This window comes from Mus musculus, chromosome 15, assembly GCF_000001635.26.
Source record: "Mus musculus strain C57BL/6J chromosome 15, GRCm38.p6 C57BL/6J".
In the NCBI taxonomy this organism is placed as follows: Eukaryota; Metazoa; Chordata; class Mammalia; order Rodentia; family Muridae; genus Mus; species Mus musculus.
The window spans coordinates 32,757,023-32,777,068 of NC_000081.6; the positions used below are offsets into that span (position 1 = coordinate 32,757,023).

General features: G+C 39.6%; 1 long non-coding RNA gene across 1 annotated transcript; it reads right to left on the reverse strand.

Moving 5' to 3' along the window:
• Positions 1 to 400: 400 nt before the first annotated feature.
• On the reverse strand, positions 401 to 16,130 carry Gm41289 (predicted gene, 41289). The gene is made up of 2 exons (NR_155440.1): positions 16,068 to 16,130; positions 401 to 766 (listed from the first exon to the last, which is right to left on the reverse strand). It is a non-coding gene; the product is annotated as a predicted gene, 41289 (long non-coding RNA).
• Positions 16,131 to 20,046: the final 3,916 nt, after the last annotated feature.

The following is a 20,046-nucleotide window of genomic DNA, read 5'->3' on the forward strand; positions in this document are numbered from 1 at the left end:
TCTTTAGTAGAGGCAGATTAGAAACTTTGGCTTCTGAACATTTCTCAAAATTGGAGTATCCAGTAATCAGCGATGGGGAATGAGAGAAGTGGAAGCTAGAGTCTCTTGGCAGGTCTGTCCATCATGACCACAGACTCTGTCACTCTCAGTGTGTGGATTGAACACTAGGTAAATGGAAGAAGCCTCAGATTTTTTTCTGTTTAAATCAGACACCCTGACATCACTACTGAGATTCCCTGAAAATGGTTTACATGAAATGGCATAAATTAATGTTCTTGAGATATTGTGGATACTGACAGTAAGATAGCACCATGCTAGACTTTGAAGAGTTGATTAATGCCTTCAGAGACAGTGTCCCATCCGAGTTACAGGACAATACAACTTACATTTTATAGTTTCCATTTCAATTACAATCACTACATATAGCATCTCCTAAAATTCATTACATTTTTTCCAGTTTTGTTTACTTGGTAAACATTGGTTTGGTTTGGTTTCACCTTGTGTTGTCTTTGTTATCATCTAGTTGATGTGCTTAGCTGGAGAACCACATAGGGAATCTGTGTTCTGTTCTCGGGTACCAAGGGCACAGAGACACAGGAGGGAGCTATGTCTTTCAGATGGGGTCCTCCCTGTGGCTTTGGGTCATCTTCAGGCATCTCATAAGATTCTGGGAAAACTTGCAGGGGGTTCTTCAATAGGTTCCCCCTGTAGCCCTGTGAGTTTCTTCAACTTCTTCCAATAGAATTTCAGTTCCAAGTTTCTTGCTCTGGTTTAAAAAAAATGAAGAAAACAGAAAGTGGGAGATAATTTTGTCAAATTCAGAATCAGGGGGATATAGAAAGTTATTCAAAGAATAAAAGACACATAAGTCTATTTCTGTGTGTATAAATCCGCTTGCTTTCAATTTGTGCAGCTAAATTACTTTCTGAAGAATGAAACTCATCTTTCATGTATTTTCAAATGTGGGCTCTGCATATAAACAGGTAATTTTCTTGTTGACATGAAACACGGCTGGTGAGTCCCAGGAGTTATCAGGATTCCTAGGAGAGTATTTTAGGTAAAGAATAAATTGAATGTATTTTAAAGTTAAGTGAATGGAAGGATGTGCTGGGGAACTGAGCTTATGTTCCTTGTGAAGAAGAGAGGGGCTTTCTAGTGAGCTCAATGGGGGTAGTTGAAGCTTCCAGTAGAAGAGCATCTCTATAGCAGGTGTGGAATAGAATACAGGTGAGATCTGACCCATTCACATCAGGATTACGATAGCTTATGTGGGATAGGATTCAGGTGAGATCTGACCCACTCACACCTGTAATACCAAGCATGTGTAGGAAAAACTATAGGTGAAATCTGGCCTGCTCTCATCAGGGGCAGCAGAGTATACTGCAGAGTATACTGCAGCAGGGGTGTGATAGAATGCAGTATACTCTGACCCACTCACAGGATTACAGCACCATATGGGGAATGGAATACTGGTGAGATCTGGCCCATTCACATCAGGAATACAGCATGTGTAGAATAGACTATAGGTGTGATAAGACTTTCTCACTTCAAGGATACTTCGGCAGGTGTAAGGTTAGAATACAGGTGAGATCTGACCCACTCACATCAGGGATACAACAGCATGTGTGGGATAGAATACAGGTGTGTTCTGGCTTGCACATACCAGAAATACTGTGAATATGACTATTATGTTTGTTGTCATAGGTTCAAAATCAGTTTATTTTCTGAGGCATGACCAAAGAATATGAGTTATGTGAAGTAAGCCAGGCTTGGAAAGACAAATGCCACATGATAAGATAAATGAGCAGTAGTATTTAGGTGAGATGAAGGGAGGAAGGATCATAGAAAGGTTGGACAATGGATGATGTACAATGATTAGGAGAAATGAGTTCTGGTTCTCCCTTGCATAGTAGAATGACAATGGGGAGGAATGCACGGAATATCCCAAGTGGGTATAACAAACGCTTTTGAATATTTTTATGACAAATAAAAGATAAGTGCAGTAAGAGCTTAGCCCAATGTGGACATTATATACATTTGATTAAGTCTATATTTTCCCATAAATATGTACATTTTAATGTATAAAAATAAAATGCATTAGAAGAAATTCTTTAAAAGAACCTAAGTTCATAAGTAAATAATACAAATAGTGTCATAAACATGAACAACGCCATTCTTACTTATAAATTTAATTGTGAGACATTTTTCTTAATGTCCATTAAATCTACTCTAACTAAAGTGACTTGAAAGCATAGCTTGAGTCCAGTTAAGGAGGAGGCTGTCTCTGCAAAGCTCACTCAAACACAGCTTCCCACTTGTGATTTCCTCCCTCTCTTTCCCTTTTCTCAGCCAGGAAATATCTTCATGTCATGTACTCTAACTCTGATTTGGCCATTTTTGAAACTTTTATGAGGGCAATCATAGAGCATGTTTCTCAAGGTGCTTTTACCATTATGTGCTGCTGAGGTTATCTTTAGGTTATGTCTTTCTGTGTGTGTATTGATGAGAATTGTTAAGTAGCATCCCACAATTTAAAGGAATAGCCTATGTTTTATTTAGACATCTACTTTTGATGGCCCATTTAGCGAGTTTCACATTTTCCCATTATAAATGATGTCACTGTGAAATTCTTATGTATCTCTCCGTGTTCACTTTGATTGAATTTAAGACTACTTGCAAACTTGTCAGTAGGATAACACAGTCATGTGCTCAGATTTCTCCCTAGTTTTCAATGGATATTTTATATGTTAGTTTCCCAACCTCAGTCTTAAAGGTATTTTGAGCCACAAAGCCATCTATAGAAAAAGGCTTCCTTGTAACATTTTTAGAGGAATATTGCCTTCTACCCAGTACAGGGCCAGATCTCTCCCCTGGCTTGCAGTAACTACTGAGAACTCTAGAAAGTATCCTCTCTGAGAGGCAAAATTCTTCCTCCTCCTGCTCCAAGCAGCACACATGAATCCACTCTATGTATTTTATCAGTTCAAGCAATTTAAATATTTTATCTTTGTTTATCTGCCTTTCGTATTTAGTATGATTATTGTTTTCTATATTTGAGACTTCTTAAATTTATTTTTATTGACTCAGTACTTTTAATTGAAATATTTTCATAGATATATTTCTATCATGTCCTCCCTTCTAAACCTCTCCTATTACTACCTAGTTTTAAGAAAAGATAATCTACCATGAAAGTTTTTTGTAACAAACAGCCAGACAAAGCTATGCTTAGTTTTTTAGCTTCCATCAATATAAAAATGGTTCGTGGATTGCCAAGTCCTGCTTGTCCATGTGGAAGAGATGGAGTGACATGGTTTCCTACCACTGGAACAAAGCCAGCAGTTCTTGGGCCTCCACAAATGTTGACAGTTGCTGGGCATTATACTGGTTTGTATAAGAGATATTTTACTTCATGTTCCTCGTTCAGGAAATATTCTCCCTGCCAAAGTTATTGAGGAATGTCCTCTCTGCCAAGGTTAGTGATTCCATGATAATCAGAGACAGCACGAGTCCAGAAGGCAAGGGTGTATTTTATGTCTCAGCAAAATGGTAAGTGGTGAGACCTTCAGGACAATCTATAAGGCTGTGGAAAAACTGTGAAAATATTAGTTCAAAAATATTTCTCACCTATGCAAAATATAATAAGCAATATGAATTGTCTAAAGAGCTTCATGGGCCTAAAGGAACAAAGGCAGCTGCACTACAAGCCAGCTTGTCGAAAAGATACTAGGGAAGGAGACAAAGAGATTTAGGCAGTGCTGATCACACAGGGTAAGATTCCACTCAGCTAAGTTTATAGTTTGTGCTTATAAAGGTCGGCAGAATCCTGAGTTCAAGGTCAGTCTGGAACAGAGCAGGTTTAGGTTCAGGCCCAGGCATAGACCAAATGATAATTTTAGGACAGGATCCTACCCAACTAAACTTATTGTCTGTGCTTTCAAAGGCAGGCAGATCTCTGAGTTAATTTGCAATGTTAAGAAAAAAGAAAGAAAACGAAAAAGAATGTGTTTGCTATCTTTTTCTAAGAATCGGGGAGCTGAGGTCATGGAATGCTGATTCATGGAATAATCAAAGGGAATATGGAGTAAATGACTGAATTGATAAGTAAGTAAGAGACCGGGCTTTGGTCGGTGAGAGATATCTGAGCTATCTTTTTTGTTTTTGTTTTTTCGAGACAGGGTTTCTCTGTGTAGCCCTGGCTGTCCTGGAACTCACTCTGTAGACCAGGCTGGCCTCGAATCCAGAAATCCGTCTGCCTCTGCCTCCCAAATGCTGGGATTAAAGGCGTGCGCCACCACTGCCCGGCAGATATCTGAGCTATCTTGATGAACTGTCTGGAGATCTCCAGAGAAAGCTGTCTCAAGCAGGACACAGATTGTCAAATTGTACTCACAATTGACTTTGAGTATTCTTTTCTTCTTTTTACCGCTTTCAAATATTCCTTCTCTCAAGAACCCCCCTCTAGACAAGCCTAGGCTGGTCTTTGGTAGTGGTTGACTTCCTATCTGCAAATTTTAGACATTATCATATACTTTAACCAAAATTCTGAGGGCATTCCTGAAAGTTTACATAAAGTGCTAACTATTATTCTACTGAGGAAGCATACTTGTTACTGATGTGTCAGTTCTCTCGTTGTACTGAGTGTGCATCACTAGTGCATGACTCCTTTATTAAAACACTTTTATACATTCATTATATAGTTTATTACATCTTGCAATATATTTCTAATTTTTAGAGTGGCACTTTTAAATATCAAGGGAAATAATTATTCCTATTCCATGATCATACATCACTATAATGAGGAGATTTTCCTCATCTCAAGTCAAGAACTAGTTCTAAGAATGTCATCTATGTGTCAAGTACTGTGTTGGGAGTGTTGACATGTAAAAAATTACATAATAGGCTCCATACAGCTATGATGGTCAACAGAAGAGAATATATATTCTGCCTGGGAATGAGGTGTCTTGATTTTAGTAACATAGCATTGTTTATTTTACCATTCATTCACTCATTTGTCATTTCTGTAAAGTATTTAATTGACAAAGATCAAATATATTTTGATTATATAATGTGGTGATTGATAGAAATATTGATTACATAATGATTACCCAATCAAATTACTTAACCCACCCATAACACCTGTATTGTGCATTAGAGCCCCAGAATTTATTTATTATCTAATTCCATATCACCACTCTTTACCTAACAATACCACAATGATACTGACCTTGTACTATTAAAAAAAGCTATCTTTGGATAAACTAGAAATCATAATATTGACGAGAGCTTGGAGAAAAGACAACTCAAACATGACATGGGTAGTTGTACAGTGATAGAGCCACTGCAGAAAAGTTTAGTTTTCTAAAACAAACAAAATCAAAGAACAATCCTATTTATAGACACATCCAGTGGAACTAATTGTGTATTAAAGAAACAATTGGCATGCTCATATTGTTTGTGATAATCATTATAGTCAAGAAGTAGAAACCCAAGGACTCACTGATGGTGGAAAAAATTAAGAATGTGTGGTGTCTGTACTCAGGTATTGCAGGACTTTTGGGGTCCCACTTGAAGTTTAATATAATGAAGACATAGAGACATCTATATAGTTTAAAGCCGTTAGCCTGTTTGTTGGGGCAGTCTCTCAGCTAGCCTCCTAACTTAATTTGTCTTCTCTGCCGTTCCATGTGGCTCTCACTGCTCTACCTTGTACTGCCTGCTTCTTTCATCTTCTCCTTGGTGTGCCTGGTTGTTTTAGCCCAGTCTCACTGCCTGCTCTTTATTTTACAGAAAGCCCAGTTCCTTATCCATCCAGTCAGAATCAATCAGCATTAGAACAGCACCTGGTCCATCCCTCTTTGTTGCTTTTTGGCATTGAGGGCTACTTAATCTTCACCACGGCTGCTTGCTTTTGAACATGATAATCTCAGAGAATCCTCTTTTTGGGCAGGCGAGGGAGTGACAAATACTTACATATATATAGAAAGCAGGCAACAAAGCACAGAAAGGACAATACCAAAGATCCAGCCAGCAAAGCATTTAACAACTGAAAATACAGAGCCATACCTACATAGCCATTTGATACAATATATGTGGGTATAGGTCATCCCAACATCTCCCCTTTTTAGTCTAAGAAATGGCTTTATCTCTTAACATCAGTACACTATATACAATAAGGACAATTATGAGAACTATCTGGGTAAGAATTATATTCATAATGGCCAGTCTATTTGTATTTGGCAACTTTGGAGAAAGTACTCCACCATCTCTCCTATCTTGTGTGTTCAAAGTTCTGTACAGGGTTTGGGTCAGATTAGCAAGGGAAAGAAATCTGAAGCATATATCCCTTAAATAATTTTCTTATCACCACTTAAGCATTCCATCCTCTAACCTTCACAACTTTCATTTACCAACCTTAAAATACCTTCTTATAACTTAAGAGTTCACATTCTCCAACTTTCTTAACTTGCATTTTCCAGCTTTAAAGCATCTTCCTACACCCTAAAATACATTCTTAAATTCTTCACAATTTAAGTTTTTATGTCTTCCAACCTTTGAATGCTTCACACCACTTTTTTGAGTTTCTCTTTTCTGAATCTGGTAACAAGGAAAATTGTAAGGCAGACATGTAGCTCTAGGAGAATGAAACCTGTGGTCTGAATGTTACCTATGAAGATAAGTAAAGTGGTTGTGACTGATAAACTGATAAAACTACAACTAGTCTTCAACCCCATTGGAGACTCGAGAAGGATAAATTTCATCTGAGTAAGCAGGAAGTGCTGACCAAGCAGTTGCTGAGCCTATAAAAATGGCAGAGACTTACTAACAACCTTGACTCTCACCCAGTGTTTCTCTGTGGTTGGTGGGGCATGCATCTTCAGCCACCTGGCCCAGAAGATTTGACAGACTTTCCTGTGAATCTAAATCTATACATCTTCTAAAGAAAGAAAGAAAGAAAGAAAGAGAGAGAGAGAGAGAGAGAGAGAGAGAGAGAGAGAAAGAAAGAAAGAAAGAAAGAAAGAAAAGCCATATGTGTGACAATGTGTAGATGAGTGTGTAAGAGGTAACATTAAGTAAAACAAGTCAGGTAGAGAAAGGACGCGGACTTGGACTGTGTGGAACAAAGTAGTGTTAGCAGTCAGGCACCTCTGTGGACAGCCCAAAAGGGACTCCCACGACAATACTGACAATCAGGCATCTTCCTAACCAGCCCCTAAAGGAGTTGGCAATGGCAATTCCCATTGTTGCCCTGTTGTCTCCTGCGCATGAGCCATGGCCCTAGTAAATAGGTGAGACGCCCCACCCCTACTCCCCAGCCTCTGTACCTCTTCCTTTACTTCCCTCCTGAGGTCCGTTGAACGGTGTGACTTTGTCTGAACCGTCACTTAGTTCCATCAAGTGAAAGGACATGAGTATAGGATTGGTAACAGACAGGAAGCAGGCCTACCAAGATTCCAGCCTTCTACACAGTTGTAGAAGATAAGGCTGGAATAGGGACAGGGCCCGACTGCTAAACGGTCTCAAGTGTGTCTCCGAGGGTTCTGAACACGCATGTGTTTGACATCCAGTGCTGCCAGAGAGAAAGCGTCATGTTTGCTAATTTGCCATCTCAGTGGCATCAGGAGCACTTGTGAAACTACACCTTTCTCTGTGTGTTCTTGTCAGGGCACTGCATCATGACCCAAACATTACACACAAGAAAACTGGCAAGTGTCACTTCTTATCGGAGTCTTGATGCGGTACGCAGCAGAGCTAGGACGTATATAGGCTCTATGTTTTGATTTCCTATCCACGGCTTTCAAGTGCCCCAGAACCCATAACTCTGGTCTGTGTGGGTCCTCCAGGACAGACTGAGCCAACTCCAGTTTACATTGTACAAGTCTACTCCTAGCCATGTTAAAATAGCTCCTTGTAAGAATACTGTTGGCTGTTAATTTACTTAAATTTAGCTAAGTGTTTCCACTAGTGAAAATTACTCTTATTATATGAGTGGGGCTTACATATTTATTTACCTATGTTTTGGGGTTTATTAAAACAGAATATTATACCAGATTACTAATTTTTTGATTCAGAATTACTTTATATTCTAAAAATATTTAATTTTTCAGAAATTATTTTGTTTAAAAATTTGCATTCTGTAATACATGCAGTATTATAAATGCCACTCACATAAAAGGACCGTATTTGCCAATATGACCTCCAGTTTGGTAAGAAAGGTTTCTTAATTGTTGGGAAGTGATAAATCACCTTTTAAGAAGCAAGCAGGGGAGAGAGGACTCACACTCAGGGGTATGGTCCATCTTAGTGAGAAAGGCACGGGAGAAGGAACAGAAGGCAGCTGGCCATGGTGCACCAACAGCTAGGGAGCAGAGAGAGATGGACGCTGCTATCCAGCTAGCTTGCTGGTTTTGTGTTATGAATGAACTCTACCCTAGAATAGTTCCAGACATATTTAGGGTGGGTCTTTCTATCCTTAATTTGCTTGATCTAGAAACCCCCTCAAGACGCGCTTAGCGACATGTATTTTCAGTGACTCCAGATTGAAAATCAGTATTAACTATGACACCTAAATTTTATTGTATTTTTTCATTCAAACTCCCAGGCTTCAACATAGAAACATAGGAAACAAAACTTTTAAGCTATTTCTCTCTGTGCTATTGCCTCACTGGTTCATTTAGATATTTGCCCAACATGTGCATTTGAATAGCGTAGTTTGACATCTTTCAAACATAAAGAATGCTCACTGGAAATCTCAGCTGATAGAGTGTGCAACTTAGATAATTGCACAAGTGAGTCAGTTTCCATAAGCATCACATCTCTAGTTTTAAGATAAAATATCTTTAAATGGATAGGCACGAAGAGGTGAACTCACAGGAGTTTGGGTTTTCTTCATGGGTGTGTGTAAGCCATGCCTTTGTGTTTCTCTTGCTTGATGTAAGTTGTCCAGGACACAATGCTGCAGGCACAGGTGTCTACCAATGTGAAGGCAGCTGCATTGTTTATGAAAACAATTGTTCTGGGATGGGCTACAAGATTCAAAATACTAATTTGAACATTTCCCCATCACTTCACTTTGTTCTAGAAGAAAATATTTCCCAACACTGGACACTGTAAGCCCAACAGCAAGTGAGAGGTTCTTCACCACTTGGGGTTTATTGTGTGCAAGACTGAAAGTCTCTGAACACACCTAGAAGGACTTCCTAGAATCATGTTAGTTCAGGTAGGAAGACACACCTGAAATGTGAGAGGCACAATTGTGTGGGATCCAATTATACCTCTAAGTAAAATACAACTCAGCTCATGAACTACAAAGATAATAATGGTCTGTTTGGTGTCTACTGTTTTGGAAACCTGTTTTCCACTGCAGCCGCTGTGGGTCTGACTTATAAGAGAAAGTGCTCAGATCTCTACACTGTTCCCTATTAGTGTTTAAAATGAGTGAACCATGCTTGCCCCCTAGTGGAAAGTCTATGTTATTGCACAATGCGGAGCACAAATAAATGATTCAGCCCTTTGTGTACTGCCCTAAGGGTTGGGGTGAATTCATTCATTTGATTCTCCTCAGTAATAAAATCTAGGCGGATTCTAGCCTGACCACGTGTGAACAGTGAGGTCCTGGATTGCACAAAAAGAGAGAGCTAGCTGAGCAGGAGTCATTCATTCATTCATTCATTCATTCATATTCTCTCCTCTCTCTCCTCTCTCTCCTCTCTTCCCTCTTTCCCCTCTCCCCCCTCTCCCCCCGACCCCTCTCTCCCCCGTCTCCCCTCTCTCCCCTCTCTCCCCCTCTCCCCTCTCTCCCCCTCCCCCCCCTCTCCCCCCTCTCCCCCCTCTCTTCTCTCCTTCCCCCCCTCTCGCTGATGTAAGATTGTAGAAATGGCATGTATTAGTTAGGCAAAGGCCTATAATATTAGCTTCCAGGAAGGTAAGGCAAGACAATGGGAATTTGAGACCAGCGTAGGCTACTTATTGAGACCATGGAGAGAGAAAAGAAAAGCAGGGCACATAGTTTTGACATTTGATCTCTCTGTCTATTGTTGAGTTCAGAGCACTTCCTTTATCTCACCAGAAATATTTAAGAGACTAATATACATGTAGCCTGCACATAAGAATTTATATATGTACAAACCTGCCCTAAACTTCATGAGGTAATGCTAATACTCATTTTTCATATGAAGCCAAAAAGGGATTAGGGAGCTTATGTAACCAAGCTCCATCTTCCCTCCTTTACATCCTGCTTATTGGGTCAGGACTCACCTCTATACCCTGAGCTGTATTTCTTCTGCTGCCCCTCTGACCAGTGTATGATGCTGTGGAGGGCAACAGTAACTTTCTGAATTAGCCTTTCTGTTCATTCAGTCTTTCAGACTGCACAAAATGCTTTTTTATCCAGGTCTAAGTACATCACATACTCTTAGGGAACGTTAGCTGTTGTTACTACAAAATACTGACTCACACTGTACCAATCTATGGAACTGGGCAAATGATGAAACAGAGAATGTGCTTAAGTTCCATTACACACAAGATAGAAGAAAGACATTTGCCGCTCAGTGAATTACATTTGCTCTAGTAAGTGCTGTGACATGACAATACACCTAGGATGATATCACAGAATTCCTGGAGAAGGGGTGTAACATAGAGATTTCAGACAAGGCAACCAACCTGGCCTCTTACAAGTATGAGAGAGAAGTCATTCTCCCCGAGAGACCTCAATTTTCAGAACCACAGTAACACATGAGTTGAAGTGGGAAGGGCTCCACAGGACAGAAGTTTCTGGGTTGATCAGTGTTGGCATTGTATATGAGCCGCAGGGAGTCTCTGGAGCTGGTGCTTTATATTTCTGCATCACAGAGCAGCTTCAGGGTCTGTTTACTTGGATTTCAAGGGATGTATATACTAACTGGTATTTCATCATGTACAAGTTTCAGAGTTGGTTTCACCATTAATTTTTTTTTACTTTTTAGTTTGTTTCTCAAATCTTTTGCTATTATGAACAATACATTGAGGTAGGTAGAGTGGAAATATGTATGGACTTGACTATTGGAGAGGCTGGGGTTTGAATTCTTCTCTGCCTGGAAAGTTTTCAACCCCTCCAAAGCTAAGTTTCATTATCTGTAACTCAAAGGTAGTCTTTTTGCTATAGCTGACTTCATATGTTGGGTAGGTTTTAAGTCATTGAAAGGGATTCAAGATCATGTTCTCTTTTTTTATTATTATTCTTTAATTTTGTCTTTTCTCATTCTTGCTGTATGGTGAAAGATTTTTGTTCTCCAGTTGTGTCTCCACTGTGTTTAGCTACTACATGCCCCAATACAATAGGACCAATGGACCTCAGACAAGTCTTTGTAGATTGATTATTACAAGTATCTATTGTAACAATGAAAAGCTAACAATATTTGTCTGTTATTATGCATTTATAACATGTCTGGCTCTGTGAAATGTGCACACTTAGACTCAGTCATCTTTATATGTACTTTAGTGATAAAATTATATTACTGTCATTCTCATGTGTCACGAAAGGAAGAACAATAGGAAGAGCTTGTACTACAAGTCAGGAAGGCATGTAGCCAGGACAAGAAGGCACTGGCGTCTTTCTGGTCAGTGCCAGCCCTGGGCCACCTTGGGCACAAACTCGGCAGATGGTCCCATAATCCCCAGAGAACTCTCCATGCAACATGAGCTCTGGCATGCCGAGGATCTTAGGGTCACTGAGGAGAGTCAGCCTCCAGAGACGGCTCTGACCCCGGGACTCAAGTGAGAGCACCATCTTATATCTCGGGTCTCTCAGAGACGAGTCATCCCAGGAGAGCACTCAGGCCACAGAAACAACAGAACTTCTTGGACAGGGTCCCATCGGGCCTTCAACTTCAGCTAGGAGGCAGATCTGAGCTAGAGACCTCTGTGCACCTTCCCTGCAAGAGGAGAGCTTGCCTGCAGAGAGTGCTCTGACCACTGGAACTCAGGAGAGAATTGGACTCCAAGGAGTGCTGACAGAGGCTAACATAATCACAGGAGGTACAATCCCTAGCCAGAGACAGCTAGAACATCTAACACCAGAGATTACTGGATCGTGAAAGGCAAATGTAATAATCTTACTAACAAAAATCAAGACCACTGGGCATCATCAGAACCCAATACTCCCACCACAAAGAGTCCTGGATACCCCAACACACCTGAAAAGCAAGATTTGGAATTAAAATCATATCTAGTGATGCTGGTAGAGGATTTTAAGAAGGGCATTAATAACTCATTTAAAGAAATACACGAGAGCACTGCTAAACATGTAGAAGTCCTTAAAGAGGAAGCATAAAACTCCCTCAAAGAATTACAGGAAAACATTGCTAAACAGGTAGAAGTCCTTAAAGAGGAAACACAAAAATCCCTTAAAGTATTACAGGGAAACACAACCAAACAGGTAATGGAATTGAACAAAACCATCCAAGATCTAAAAATGGAAGTAGAAACAATAAAGAAAACCCAAACAGAGACAACTCAGGAGATAGAAATTCTAGGAAAGAAGTCAGGAACCATAAATGTGAGCATCAACAACAGAGTATAAGAGATGGAAGACAGAATCTCAGGTGCAGAAGATTCCATAGAAAACATGGACACAACAATCAAAGAAAATGCAAAATGCAAAAAGATACTAACTCAAAACATCCAGGAAATCCAGGACACAATGAGAAGACCAAACCTACAGATAATAGAAATAGATGAGAATGAAGGTTTTCAATTTAAAGGGCCAGTAAATATCTTCAACAAAATTATAGAAGAAAACTTCCCTAACGTAAAGAAAGAGATGCCCATGAACATAAAAGAAGCCTACAGAACTCCAAAATAGACTGGACCAGAAAAGAAATTCTTCTCGACACATAATAATCAGAACAAGAGATGCACTAAATAAAGATAGAATATTAAAGTAATAAGGGAAAATGGTCAAGTAACATATAAAGGCAGACCTATTAGAATTACTCCAGACTTCTCACCAGAGACTATGAAAGCCAGAAGATCCTGGACAGATGTTATACAGACCCTAAGGGAACACAAATGCCAGCCCAGGCTACTATACCTAGCAAAACTCTCAATTACCATAGATCGAGAAACCAAAGTATTCTATGACAAAACAAAATTCACACAGTATCTTTACATGAATCCAGCCCTTCAAATGATAATAAAGGGAAAACTCCAACACAAGGAGGGAAATTATACCCTAGAAAAAGCAAGAAAGTAGTCCTTCAACAAACCTAAAAGAAGACAGCCACAACAACAGAATCCCACTCTAACAACAAAAATAACAGGAAACAACAATTACTTTTCCTTAATAACTCTTAATATCAATGGACTCAATTCCTAAATAAAAAGACATATACTAACAGAATGGCTACATAAACAGGACCCAACTTTTTGCTGCTTACAGGAAACTCACCTAAGGGAAAAAGACAGACAGTACCTCAGAGTAAAAGGCTGGAAAACAATTTTCCAAGCAAATGGTCTGAACAAACAAGCTGGAATATAGAATAAAATCAACATCCAAGCCAAAATTATCAAAAAAGATAAGGAGGGACACTTCATACTCATCAAAGGTAAAATCTTCCAAGATGAATTCTCAATTCTGAATATCTATGCTCCAAATGCAAGGGCAGACACATTTGTTAAAGAAACTTTAGTAAAGCTCAAAGCACACATTGCACCTCACACAATTCTATTGGGAGACTTCAACACCCCACTTTCATCAATGGACAGATCATGGAAACAGAAACTAAACAGGGACACAGTGAAACTAACAGAAGTTATGAAACAAATGGACTTAACAGATATCTACGGAACATTTTATCCTAAAACAAAAAGATATATCTTCTTCTCAGCACCTCATGGTACCTTCTCCAAAATTGGCCATATAATTGGTCACAAAACAGACCTCAACAGATACAAAAATATTGAAATGGTCCCATGCATCCTATCAGACCATCATGGACTAAGGCTGATCTTCAATAACAACATAAATAATGGAAAGCCAACATTCATGTGGAAACTGAACAACACTCTTCTCAATGATACCTTGGTCAAGGAAGGAATAAAGAATGAAATTAAAGACTTTTTAGAGTTTAATGAAAATGAAGCCACAACATACCCAAACTTATGGGACACAATGAAGGCAGTCTTAAGAGGGAAACTCATAGCCCTGAGTGCCTCCAAAAAGAAACTAGAGAGAGCACACTTTAGCAGCTTGACAACACACCTAGAAGCTCTAGAATGAAAGGAAGCAAATTCACCCAAGAGGAGTAGACAGCAGGAAATAATCAAATGCAGGGCTGAAATCAACCAAGTGGAACCAAAAAGTACTATTCAAAGAATCAACCAAACCAGGACCTGGTTCTTTGAGAAAATCAACAAGATAGACAAACCCTTAGCCAGACTAAACTAGAGGGCTCAGGGACAGTATCCTAATAATCGAAATTACAAAAAGGGAGGCATAACAACAGAACCTGAGGAAATCCAAAACATCATCAGATCCTACTACAAAAGGCTGTACTCAACAAAACTGGAAAACCTGGAGGAAATGGACAATTTCCTAGATAGATATCAGGTACCAAAGTTAAATCAGGATCAGATTAATAATCTAAACAGTCCTATTTCCCCTAAAGAAATAGAAGCATTCATTAATAATATTCTCCCAATCAGAAAAAGCCCAGGAGCAGATGGGTTTAGTGCAGAGTTCTTTCTATCAGACCTTCAAAGAAGACCTAATTCCATTTCTCCTCAAAATACTCCACAAAATAGAAACAGAAGGTACTCTACCCAATTCATTGTATGAAGCCACAATTACGCTGACCCCTAAACCACACAAAGATCCAACAAAGAAAGAGAACTTCAGACCAATTTCCCTTATGAATATCTATGCAAAAATAATCAATAACACCTTCACAAACCAAATCCAAAACACATCAAAAGGATTGTCCAACATGATTAAGTAGGCTTCGTCCCAGGGATTCAAGGATGGTTTAATATATGGAAATCCATCAACATAATCCACTATATAAACAAACTCAAAAACAAAAGTCACATGATCTTCTCGTTAGATGCTGAGAATGCATTTGACAAAATCCAACACCCCTTCATGTTAAAATGATGGAAAGATCAGTAATTCAAGACCCATACTTTGTTGATTTCAGCCCTGAGTTTATTTCCTGCCATGTACTCCTCTTGGGTGTATTTGCTTTTTTTTGTTCTAGAGCTTTCAGGTGTGCTGTTAAGTTCCTAGTGTATGCTCTCTCCTGTTAATTTTTGGAGGCACCCAGAGCTATGAATAGCACTGCTTTCATTGTGTCCCATAAGTTTTGGCATGCTATGAAATTACTTTTTTTTTTTTTTTTTTTTTTTGGTTTTTTGAGCCAGGGTTTCTCTGTGTAGCTCTGGCTGTCCTGGAATTCACTTTGTAGATCAGGCTGGCTTCGAACTCAGAAATCCGCCTGCCTGCCTCTGTCTCCCGAGTGCTGGGATTAAAGGCATGCGCCACCACGCCTGGCAGTGAAATTAAATTTTAAAAAAGTCTTTAATTTCTTTCTTTCTTTATTCCTTGACTAAGTTATCATTGAGTAGAGTATTGTTCTGCTTCCTTGTGTATGTGAAATTTCTGTTGTTTTTGTTGTTATTGAAGACCAGCCTTGGTCCGTGGTGATCTCATAGGATGCATGGGATTATTTCAATTTTCTTGTATCTGTTGAGGATGTTCAGAATTGAGAGTTCATCTTGGTAGATTTTTCCTTTGATGTGTAAGAAGTGTCTTTATCTTTTTTGATGATCCAAACTTAGTACTCTCAACTAACTCTCCAATACCATGTCTGCCTACATGGCCACCATGCATGCTTCCTTCCATGCTGATAATAAACTAAGCCTCTGAATCTGTAAGCAAGTCCCAGTTAAATGCTTTCTTTCATAAAAGTTGCTGTGGTCAGGGTATCTCTTCACAACAATAGAACATTGACTAAGACAAATATTTACAGTAGTAAAAATAAATAACACTAAGAATATCAAAAGCAAGCAAGGATATAAAAAAAAGATATTCTCACTTGTGGGGAATTGCAGGCTGGTCTCCAATCGAGCTGAGGTCTGAACCCTGATGGTCATAATTCACTTATATGACACGGTAGGTGTTCTGTCATGCTCCTGGAACTCTGGCCCCTGCCTAAGGTACCACTTCCTATAGACCCCACAAGAGAAGCATGGTCAGTAGTCACATAAGCAATGGCCCAAGCTTCTGACCTTCAGGCTAAACTTCTCACCAGTTACCTAGCAACAGTGAAGACCATAAAAAGGGGTGCTCAGGCCGCACCTTGCTCTCTTATTCCTTTGTCCTCTCACCTCTCTCTTCTCTCACTTCCCTCTCCTCTTCCCTTTCTCTTTGTTTTCTTCTTTCCTCTCTTCTCTCTCTGTCTCTCTCTCTTTTCCTCCTTTCTACCTTCTCTCTTTCCCCTGCACTTCTATAATAAAGCTCTAAAACCATAGAGTAGCTCTGGGTGGGGGTTCCCAGGAAGGACTGCCCCTTGACCACCCCCTGAAGAGTGGGATAGAGGAATGCCCACCCAGGGATGAGTAAATAGGGTAGATAGCAGCCCTCCCACACCTGACTGACCAGAGAATAGGGAAACTCTGGCAGGATGTAGGCATATTTTTCCTTCCATTCTTCCCCAGGGCCCCCTGCCCCCCCCCCTTTATTTTGTTCCCAACACTCACTGCTGGGGGAATGCACAGATTGGAAGTTTCTTTGAAAATTTTCACCACATAACACAGAAATCATATTGGTTGATATCTACCTTATGGCAGTGGAAGCATCTCTTCACAAAAGCCCCTCATGATGTTTGTTAAGAGCTTTGTCATAATCATCCAAACTTAGAATAAAATATTATGTTCTTCTGAGGGTAAATGGGCATATCCATCAATTCTGCTTTCTTGGATTATAAAATACTTTTCAATAGTGAAAGGAAAGAAGTTCTTGAGCTATGTAAAGACTCTGATGAGAGTTAAATGTGTATTATCAAGTGAAAGAAGGCAATCTGAAAAGGATCCACACTGTACAATTTAAATTATATGAAAAAGCAAATGATGGAGGTAGTTAAAAGTAAAAGTGGATGCCAGGAGTGGAAGGAGGTGAAGACATAGAGTACAGGGGATTTCTTTTAGCATAGTATAGTAAAGTTCTCTGCATGACACTATAACAGCAGACACGTGTCCTCTAGACACATGTGTCCAAGACTAAAGACTGTACAGTGCAACAGCATCAGGCAACTCTAATGTAATCTAGGGACCCTGGGTGACTCTGATTGAACCATATAGGTTTACTGACTGTGTGAATGAACCTCTCCTTGACAGATGTTGCTGGTGGGAGAGTCTGGTGGTTTAAATAAGAATGTCCCCTCCCCAACATCCACCCCCTCCCAGTAAGTTCATATATTTGAATGTTTAGTCACTGTGTGTGACCTGTTCAAAAGACTATACAGGTTAGGAGGTGTGGCCTTGTTTGGGGAAATATGTCACTGGAGGTAAGCTTTGATGTTTCAAAAGCCCCCACCAGGCTCAATAGGCCTCCCTTTCTGTTGCCTGCAGATTGGGATGTAGTTTCAGCTATTCTGCCAGGACTATGTCTACCTGTTTATAGCCATACACCTTACAATGATGTTGGTGGACTAAATCTCTAAATTGTAAGCAAGCCTTCAATTAAGTCCTTTGGTCATGGCCTCTCTTTGTAGCAATAGAATAAGTACTAAAAGAGGGAAGTTATGAATGTCTGAAGGCAAAGAATACATGGAGGCTCTGAACTGCTCAGTTTTTATAGAAACTAAAACTACTAAAAAAAATAAAATAAAATCTAGCTGTTAAAAAAAAATAACAAAGTGGAAATAATTCTAGCTGCACGACTCTAAAAGCTAAGGCAAGTTACTTAATCCTTTCCAAAAAATCTATCAGAATCCCCATGTTAACTTCAGACCAGGATGCTAAAAATTTTATCCAAGAATTTAAATTATTCCACAAAGCCCTTTGTCTTTGTCCAGCTAAACCCTGTTTATTTTTAATTTTCCCCTGTGACAATGACAAGAAAAGTTAATCAGTTTATAATCACATAAGACCTTTCTAAAATTGTGACCAGTACATGGAATACAAACTTCAAACAAAATCAGGAAGGAAAAAAAAAGAGAGCTTTTTATCCTATCAAGCCTCCTTTCCGTACACAATTTCTGTCACCCTAGAACCCAGAATCCTCTCTTCTTCTTTACAAGGGCTTGCTGTCAGAAGGGCATCTCTGGTTCTCTCAGACACATTCCCTGTCTTCCCTTCCATGAAGAATCAATATGGCTCCTGACTCCTTCCCATTTGCCTGACATGATGACCGGCCAGCTATGGAGAATTATCTATGTTGGTTCTGGCATGTTTGTCCATACCCCACCTCTGTGCCAGATTCTATGCTCCTTGAGTGTCAGGAACGTAACTCCCTCTGAGACTGTGAGTCTCACAGCTGCACCTTAGCTTACTTTCAGCAAGGTAGCAGGGCTGCTGGTCAAGGCAAACAAATCATCAATATCTAAGCATCTTTAATCAGAGACACACAGGAAGCAAAGTTCCTTATTGATCAAATGTTGGGATCAGAGTGGGAAGAACCTAACCTTGCATTTCTCCTGGGATCACTGGCTCATAGTCCTCTCATTTCCTATCCCCCCCCCCTTTTTTAAAGATTTATTTATTTCATATATGTGAGTACACTGTAGCTGTCCTCAGATACACCAAAAGAGGGCATCGGATTCCCATTACAGATGGTTGTGAGCCACCATGTGGTGGCTGGGAATTGAACTCAGGAATTCTGGAAGAGCAGTCAGGGCTCTTAACTGCTGAGTCATCTCTCCAGCTCTTCATTTCCTATCTTATTCAAGGATAATTTATGTGTTTTACAGTTTCTTGTCCTTTCCTGTCTGTTTCATTAGTAAAGGAAACATGAATATTGCTCAACATCAGCACCATGCTGATTTTGTACAACTGAAACCAGCCAATTTCCTTGGTGAAGGGCTGATGGAGGCAGAGAAACAGTGAACATTTGACGCTAAAAATAGATTTTGTTTGGCGTGCCTGCAGATTTTCCCCACAGCCTTAACTCACCTGCCATCATTAGCAATAAGTGATTAATAAGGTTTCCTTTGCTTTCAAATTCTATCACTTACATGCTGAGTCCTCCAAATTGATTTCTAGACTATATCCATGGAAACATTTCATAGAACAGCAAATTGGGGGACAACCAGGACCTGTGAGTGACATCGTGTTGCTTTTACAACTTCATGCACTTGTCAACAACCTTAGGATGAAGCACCTGTTTATCCAAAGTTGTCATTAGATACACTAATGACAGTGTCTAGTGTGCCATCCTTCTTGAAACACTGTGTCTTTAATGGTAGTTATATCTATTTTTTAAATTTTATTTGGTTCTTGGGGCTGAGGAGATGGCTTAGCAGTTAAGAGCATGTGCTGCTCCTGCAGAAGACCCCAGTTCAGTCCCCAGAATCCATTTAGTGACTCACAATCTTGAGTAATTCCAGTACCAGTGGTTCGGTTCTGATGGCCTCTTTTGGCTTCTTTGGGCACTTGCAGGTACATTTCACACATACATACAACAAAACATACATATGTAAAATAAAAATATGAAAATAAGTCCAGTTCTCTTTACATTTTTTGGTTCTCTGTATTTTATTTGTTTTATGTGCTTTCCAATTCTCAATTTTAAGGACATTTATTTACATGTACATGTGTGATGCTGCGGTACACATGTGGTAGTCAGAAAATAACTTTTGGAAGCTGATTTTCTTTTTTCCATCATGTGGGGCCCAAGGATAGAACTTAGGTGGTCAGGACTGACAACAATTGCCTAAATCTGCTGAACCATATCACTGGCCCTCATCCTGTATATTTTCTTCTGAGACAACACCACTAAAGCTTCTTAGAAGATATCAGTTAAGAATATTTTCTTGCTATACCCCTAGAAGTCCAGCTTATCTGCTGGAGGACCTC